Genomic DNA, 8,656 nt, shown 5'->3' with positions numbered 1-8,656 from the left:
ACAGGCCTTGGACATGCCTTGGACATGCCTTGGACACAGGCCTTGGACAGGCCTTGGACACAGGCCTTTGGTCAGTGGGGTGTTGTTTTTTGAGCTGTTTGTCAGCTGTTCTGAGATTGGGGGGTTTAAATGGCCATCAGTGGAGCGGTGGTGAATCAGTTTGTCGTGGTTTATGTGGGTTCATGTAATACAACATGGCTTCATTTTCTGATTAGCTGCTCCACTCCTGAAAGTGCTGAACCTTGTTGGTTACACAGGTGCTGGTCAGCCTCCGACACTTTGCCCAAGTGAGTCCAGACGGTGAATGGGGGGGGGGGGGCAGACTATTCGACCGCAAGAGGCATCACATGCAAAGTCGGATCCAGTCCTCATCTCCTTTCCACACATGGACATTTGAAGCAGGAGAACACTGGCTAATCTCTCCCTCCCCCTAACCCATTGGGCCAATTGTAGCCCCCTCCCCAAGCTGTTACTCTGGCTGAGATCAGCACAGAGAAGGAATTGAACCTGGAACCTTCTGGCCTGTGTGGCTTGATATCAACATGAAGACGTGTCTCGACCTATAATCGGATTTGCATTGCAGGATGAAACAGTGCAAAATCTCTGGATCAGTGAAGGCACAGATCAGTTGACTAGCATCTGTTTTCTAAACATCACGTCACGGGCTGTACAGTACTAATTGGAAAATAATTTGTTTGACCTGCTAGAATTGACCAACCATATTTAATTGTGTTTGGAGAAGGGTGTTAGTTCAGCCTGTTAACAGCAGATGGTGGCTGGTTATTATTTGATTCCAGAACACTCAAAATCACATCCCGAACGCTGGCACCAGTTCAAAGCCAGCTCGTTAAAAGGGAAATTCTAATTTATTAAAGCAAAACTTTTACTAATTTCCTCAATGCTGCAGGAAACAAACGGGTCGAGATTCATTTTGCTGGCAGCTTCCTCCTGCAGTGGACTCTGGGAAGAATGACATCACTGCAGTTTATGTCCAAAACATTTGCCTGAGGAAGGAGGAAATCTCCGAAAGCTTGTGAATTTAAAATAAAATTGCTGGACTATAACTTGGTGTTGTAAAATTGTTTACAATTATGTCCTGAAGGTTTGTTTTAAGCAGTCATGCAGCTCGTTATTCACTACAGGATACACACCAAACACAATCAGGGTCATATACTGGCTACTGGAAATTCAGCCTTTATCTCAAGGGGGCTGGAATCCAAAGGGGAGGGAGTAAAGCCTTGGTTAGACTGCACCTGGAGATACTGTGTTCGGCTCTGGGCACCGCACCTCAGGAAGGATATACTAGCCTTGGAGGGGGTGAAATGCAGATTCACCAGGGTGATACCGGGGTTTAAAGGTTTACCCAAAAGTCATGAGTGTGTTGGAGAATTGCCTGGTGATATGACCCTCAGTCAAGCTAAGACGGAGGGATGAGTATCTGCCTTCTCTCTCAGTGCACTAGGTGGCACAGTGGGTTACAACATTGTCTTAGCTCAATTCAAACTGATCACGCTGGGCCTTTACCTATAGTAGTGTTGGGAAGTCCCACCGCAGCAGATTTCTCACCCGTTATACAAACCGCCCGCTTTCCATCTCCAGTGCAAGTGAACATCGGGCAGGAAATGTGCCTCATCCGTCTTCCAACACAGACTGGGCAACAGGTCAGCCAGAGCATGTATGAGGTTCAAATTATTCAATACAGCCCTGCTCCCTATTCATTACAACATCCTGTTTGCATTCCTTCCCTCCTCAAGCTGTGTGGTAACAGTCTACATTCCAAACTAATTTGCTGATCCAAGATTGATTGTAAGCAGCTCCTTGATCAATTATGCTTGTTATTGAGCAATGTACTCACACAGTTTCTGTTTCTCTGGGAGTTGGTCCCCTGCAGCCACTAATGAAGCAAACACTCAGAATCCCTGGGCGATCTGGAGAGCAGTGCTGCCTTTTAAATCAGCAAAGTCATCAAAATGTTCACAGTGCAGTAACAGGGCATTAAAACGAGGGAAATCATTATTGTCTATATGTTCTTTTGTTGCTGATTGCACGAGTTTCCCGATGTTAGTTTGAGGATAGCTGCTTCCCCTGGGAGTAAAAAGAAAGACTTGCATTTATATAGCGTCTTTCACTACCTCAGGACATCCCAAAGTGCTTTACAGCCAATAAAGTACTTTTGAAGTGTAGTCACTGTTGTAATGTAGGAAATGCGGCAGTCAATGTGTGCACAGCAAGATCCCACAAACATCAATGAGATAATGGGCTCAATTTTAGGTGGCAATTGCTGGTGCATTGGGGCTGAAAATTGCAGAAATCCCGTTCGGGTTCGGAAGCTGGCTCCAACCCGCTGACTTCTGAGTTTCCGCGGGCGACCCGATAACGGAAGTCCCGCTGGCAATTAAATCCAGCGGGATGACAGTTAAAGAGCCAAATGTACCTCATTGAGGTACTTAAAGCACTTTATCTGTGACAGAGTAAGTGATCAGAATGATTTTTAACTTACCTGGGCGGCTTGCCCACCGCTTCTGATTTACACCTGGTGAAACCAGGGCCGGATCAGGGAACAAGAAACTAAATAAATTAAATAAAAAACCACAGGCGGAAGTTAAAACACAAAATGAACCTGCCTTTGCACCCTGCTCCAATGTCCAATGTCTCCCTCTCCAATCTCCCCCTCTTTACCCCCCCGCTATGTCCTCCCGATCTTCCCCTCTCCCCCACCCCGATCTTCCCCTCTCCCCCACCCTGATCTTCCCCTCTCCCCCCCCCCCGATCTTCCATTTTCCCCCCGGATCTTCTACTCTCCCCAGCCTCTCCTCCACCCCCCCCCAGTTTTCCCCGTCAATCAGGCTGGCTGCCGGGCGCGAAACCCGGAGAGGATGTTAATCATCAGCAATCAACATGCGATCGCGTCGGAAACGGTAAGTTTTATTCATGCGGGTTTGCCACGCGCTCCTTCACCCCCCAACCCCTAACTGCCAACCCGGTCACCATTGTAAAATTGAGCCCAATGACCAGGTAATGTGTTTTAGTGATGTCAGGTGAGGGATAAATATTGGGCCAGGACACTGGGGAGACCAGCACACAGTGCCTACCCACAAATGGATGTCCATATCATGCACTTGCCTGGTGTATGTCACTGGTGTCCAGCGTTGCTAAGGGCCCGGGAGGGGAGATTTAAAATTTAAAAGGCCTGTTAACTTACTGCAATCCAATGCAAAGCAATCGATTGCAGCACAGAAAGAGGCCTATTGAACAACAGGGCCCTTGTTTAACTTTTCTCCAATCCGGAGTTGGGGCACACGCTGCAGGAAGGTGTCACGGAGACATTGCACTCCCTCTGCGACCTGTGCTGCATGCTCCGTCAATGGGCAGGTCCCTCCCAATCTATGTAAATGACCCCTGACCTCAGAAAGTGGGTGGGGTTCAAGGGGTACAACCCATGAATCAGGCAGAAGTTCCCCTCTGTCCCGATCTTCCCCAAAAGCCCTTTGGAGGCACTTTAGGGTCACTGTGTAAGTCTGTCTCCTGCCAGAGGTAGATTAAGGCCTACACCCTATGAGTCTGGGCAGGATGAGTGGACAATGAGCTAATGGCCTCTACCAACCTGTTAAAGGGAAACCTCGGTCCCAATAGGCTGGTATTGGTTCAGTCCCAAATCGCAGAGGTGAAATCCAATGACTGTTCTGCTCAACTTTATCCCTTTTCCATTTTTTTCCAATTGGTGAACTCAGGCCGTATCAGGATATGAATCCAGCCCCACTCTTATCTCTGTGAGTATACTTGCATGATCAAATGAATCATGCCCGTTTCATTTGCCAGTGATTTAGTTTGATCACTGATCTTTGTGACGGCAAACAGTCCTACAGCTAGCAACTATCAGCCGCCACCGGGGAATTAGCAGCCTCTTGAAGATGACATCTCCCACACAGATTGAAATGATAATCAATTTGAACGTTAATGGCCCTCAAAAGAAAGAAATGAATCTTGAAAGATTTCTTGATTTGATCTGATTTCATTTCAATGTGGAGATATTTCAGCTTTGTTAAGCATCTCCTGCATCTTTAGATCAGAGCTGTACACTCAGTGCCCCCGATTACCCAATAGTATTGGCTCAATGTAATATTTATATGGGAACTTCAGTTTGTAGAGTTTAGTTGAAACTATTGAATGGTTTTGCTTCGGAAGTTAAAGTAAAACTGAAGCCTCAGTTTCTATGAATATTAAGGGTCCCCAAATCTACAAGGCCTCTCCATTGGCAGAAGAGGCCACGAGTGGAACTCCCCTCTCCTCTGCAGTAGGCTGTAGACCTCCATAAAATTGCAGGGATGGGGGCATTTGCATGTATCTCCACTGATGTTAATCTACTAGTTCACCCATAGCCACTGTTTATCCAAACCTTTCTAACTATATTTATAAAATTCGTACATCTGGTGCATATCTCACATTCCAGATCTCACACTTTGTATAAAACACCAAAAAAAAAATCACAATTGAACAATTGTAAAATAAGTATACAAATGGAGAATGAAAACCAGTCTCTTTTACTGGTTTTTCCAATCTTTAGGTAACCTGGCTTCTCCCCAGGGAGAGGAGAGAGGCAGCTGCCATCCAGAGAATCCTCCAACAGCAACAGTAATCAGCCTCTAATTGAAAAAATCCCTGCACTTATATAGCACCTTACACGACCTCAGGACGTCTCAAAGCATTTTACAAACAATGAAGTACTTTTGAAGTGTAGTCACTGTTGTAATGTAGGAAACGTGGCAGCCAATTTGCACACAGCAAGATCCCACAAAAACAATGACATAATGATCAGATCATCTGTTTTAGTGATGTTGGTTGAGGGATGAACATTGGCCAGGACATCAGGGGGAATTCCCCAGCTCTTCTTTGAATAGTTCAGTGGGATCTTTTACATCCATCTGAGACGGCAGATGGGGCCTCGGTTTAATGTCTAATCCAATAGATGGTACCTCCAACAGTGCAGCACTCCCTTAGTACTGACCGTCCGACAGTGCAGCGCTCCCTCAGTACTGCCCCTCCGACAGTGCAGCGCTCCCTCAGTACTGACCCTCCGACAGTGCAGCGCTCCCTCAGTACTGACCCTCCGACAGTGCAGCGCTCCCTCAGTACTGACCCTCCGACACTGCAGCGCTCCCTCAGTACTGACCCTCCGACACTGCAGCGCTCCCTCAGTACTGACCCTCCGACAGTGCAGCGCTCCCTCAGTACTGACCCTCCGACAGTGCAGCGCTCCCTCAGTACTGACCCTCCGACAGTGCAGCGCTCCCTCAGTACTGACCCTCCGACAGTGCAGCGCTCCCTCAGTACTGACCCTCCGACAGTGCAGCGCTCCCTCAGTACTGACCCTCCGACAGTGCAGCGCTCCCTCAGTACTGACCCTCCGACAGTGCAGCGCTCCCTCAGTACTGACCCTCCGACAGTGCAGCGCTCCCTCAGTACTGACCCTCCGACAGTGCAGCGCTCCCTCAGTACTGATCCTCTGACAGTGCAGCGCTCCCTCAGTACTGACCCTCCGACAGTGCAGCACTCCCTCATACTACACTGTTAGCCTCTATTGTGGGCTTGAACCCACGACCTCCTGTCTCGCCGGTGAGAGTGCTGCCATTGAGCCATGGCTCAGGGAGCACTTGGCTAGAGAAGGAACCAGGGGAGTGCCTAACTGGTACAGTCCAGGGTCACAGCTAAACATCAGAACTCCGGTCCAGAATCTAGCCTATCCGTGAGGAATGATCTGGAGATCAGTTTGTCTTAATTAAAATTCTTGGGTTGATTTATTTCCCCAGGATTCCACTCACTCATTCTGTAAATATATTGTCTAATTCATAAAATGCCACACATACTGTTGATGGGATGGTTCAAGTGACGTTCACATGAAATAGATCCGTCTCAAAGGGATTGGTTCCTGCAAAATTGCAAAGGAATTATCAGTAATTAACAGACAAGAACACCAGTCAAAGGTGAAAGTGTGGAAATCAGAATTTTAGTGCAGTTAGAGGATTTTGCATAATTGCTAATTGTGAAGTCAATGGCATAAGTAGCCAGCAGCACTTTAGAAAGGGTGAAAGGCAATTGGAGGTTAATTGGGGACCAAACGTTGACTGCGAAGATGGGACAAATGGGTTCATAGCATCAAATCAACATTTTTATAGTTGTTTTTGCTCCATTTTGAATTGATTGTGAGGAAAGCGCCATTTCAAACTGCACTGGGGACATTTCTGCTTCTCAGAATGGGCTGATCTGCAAATAATAGTTTTTTTATTTATGAATAAAAGATTCCCTGCACCTCACAGATCCCACGGCCAGAACGGCATGATGTCTAATTCCAGCGACCACTGGTGCCAATTCTCCCTCATATCCCTCTTCCCACCTCTCCATGAGGCAGGGCGTGGCTGTTCCTGCTGTCTCACCACACCAGATAGGCAGCTACACCCCACCCCAGGCCAACGACTGATGGAATCACCACACCAGATAGGCAGCTACACCCCACCCCCAGGCCAACGATTGATGGAATCACCGCACCAGATAGGCAGCTACACCCCCTCCCAGACCAACGACTGATGGAATCACTGTACCAGATAGGCAGCTACACCCCCCCCCAGGCCAACGACTGATGGAATCACCACACCAGATAGGCAGCTACACCCCTCCCAGACCAACGATTGATGGAATCACCGTACCAGATAGGCAGCTACACCCCTCCCAGACCAACGACTGATGGAATCACCGCACCAGATAGGCAGCTACACCCCTCCCAGGCCAACGACTGATGGAATCACCGCACCAGATAGGCAGCTACACCCCTCCCAGGCCAACGATTGATGGAATCACCACACAAAGATTCCTTTTTTTTCCAACCTCCAAATCTCTTCGAATTGTAATTAAAGTCAATCTGTGACCAACAGAAGCTGGACTCCGTTACTGAACTATCAGGAGTCCAGATCACCGTTTCTCGATAAATTGTGGCTGGTTTTGGAAAGAGCAGGTTTGCGATTTTGCTGCAAATGGGGAGGGGGGGGAAATTCCCCATCTCTCCCCCCAACCACATGAGAGTCTGGTAATTCTTTCCAGTTGTAGATTTGATTTCTTCTGTTTTACTTTATTCTATCCTCCTTCACCATCTTTTTCCTCCTCTTCATACCACAGGGAAACACCATTGTGCGTGCAGCTTCTGGGCTGAAGGCCCAACACTAGAAGAGCTCCCCAAACCTCCCCAACACTAGCGGCAACGCTGAAACTGTTAGTGAGCTGGAGAGACTAAAAAATCCCAAAAAATAAGACACAGATTTGGACAAGTATCCTATCCTAATATGGCAGCCTTCACCAGTACTTCTGCCTCTCTATCATTACCTAGCGACCAGCGACCCCTCTTACATACAGGTGTTGAATTGTGAGGCGGCCACAGGCGGTAGAGGGAGCAGATTCATGCCGGCCTCGGAGCTTCATTCACATTCGGTGGGCTGATTACCTCAGGGGTTTGAGGCGGGTGGGAAATCCCCCCACATTTTCCTTCACTGTCCCCCAAATCTGCCAGTAAATGGGAGGTGAATGGGAGGAAAATCGAGGTCAGGAGCACAAGTAAACTCCTGGACAGACTTGGACTTTACAGAGAGTTCAGATCAGTTCACCATATGGCCCACTGAAGGGTTTTATAGGAGGGAGCATCATCGCCACCCTCAGGCTGTCACTACCAGGGTCCTTTTAAACAGGTAGTCTCACCAACAGGACTCCTTTTAAAGAGGCAGTCTCACCATAGAATCTTACAGCACAGAAGGAGGCCATTCGGCCCATTGTGCTTGTGCCAGCTCTTTGAAAGGGGTGTCCAATTTAGTCCCACACCCCAGATTGTTCCCTATGACCCTGCAAATCCATCCCGTTCAAGTGCATGTCCAATTGCCTTTTGAAAATTCCAAGGAATCTGCTTCCACCACCCTTTTCAGGTCGTGCGTTCCAGATCTTAACAACACTCGGTGAAAAAATGTCTCCTCATTTCCCCTCTAGTTTTTTTGCCAATTATTTTACATCTATGACCTTTGGTTACTGACCAATTTGTCAGAGGAAACAGTTTCTCCCTACTTGCTCTATCAAAACCCCTCATAATTTTGAATATCTCTCCCCTTAACCTTCTCTGCTCTAAGGAGAACAATCCCAGCTTCTCCAATCTCTCCACATAATGGAAGTCCATCATTCTGGTATCATTCTGGTAAACCTCCTCTGTACCCTCTCCAAGGCCTTGTAATCCTTCCTAAAGTGTGGTGCCCAGAATTGTACACAATACTCCAGCTGAGGCCTAACTGGCGATTTGTAAAGGTTTAGCATGACTTCCTTGTTTTTGTATTCAATGCCCCTATTTACAAATGTAAGGAATCTTACAACACCAGGTTATAGTCCAACTGTTTTATTTGAAAATCACAAGCTTTCGGAGGCTTTCTCCTTCGTCACTCACCTGACGAAGGAGAAAGCCTCCGAAAGCTTGTGATTTTCAAATAAAACAGTTGGACTATAACCTGGTGTTGTAAGATTCCTTACATTTGTCAACCCCAGTCCATCACCGGCATCTCCACATCATGCCTATTTACAAAGCCATGTATCCCATATGCTTTCTCAACCACCTTATCAACTTGCCCTGCCCCTT

This window comes from Heptranchias perlo, chromosome 22 (assembly GCF_035084215.1).
Source record: "Heptranchias perlo isolate sHepPer1 chromosome 22, sHepPer1.hap1, whole genome shotgun sequence".
Classification (NCBI taxonomy): Eukaryota; Metazoa; Chordata; class Chondrichthyes; order Hexanchiformes; family Hexanchidae; genus Heptranchias; species Heptranchias perlo.
Note: the sequence above shows the minus strand (reverse complement) of the source record.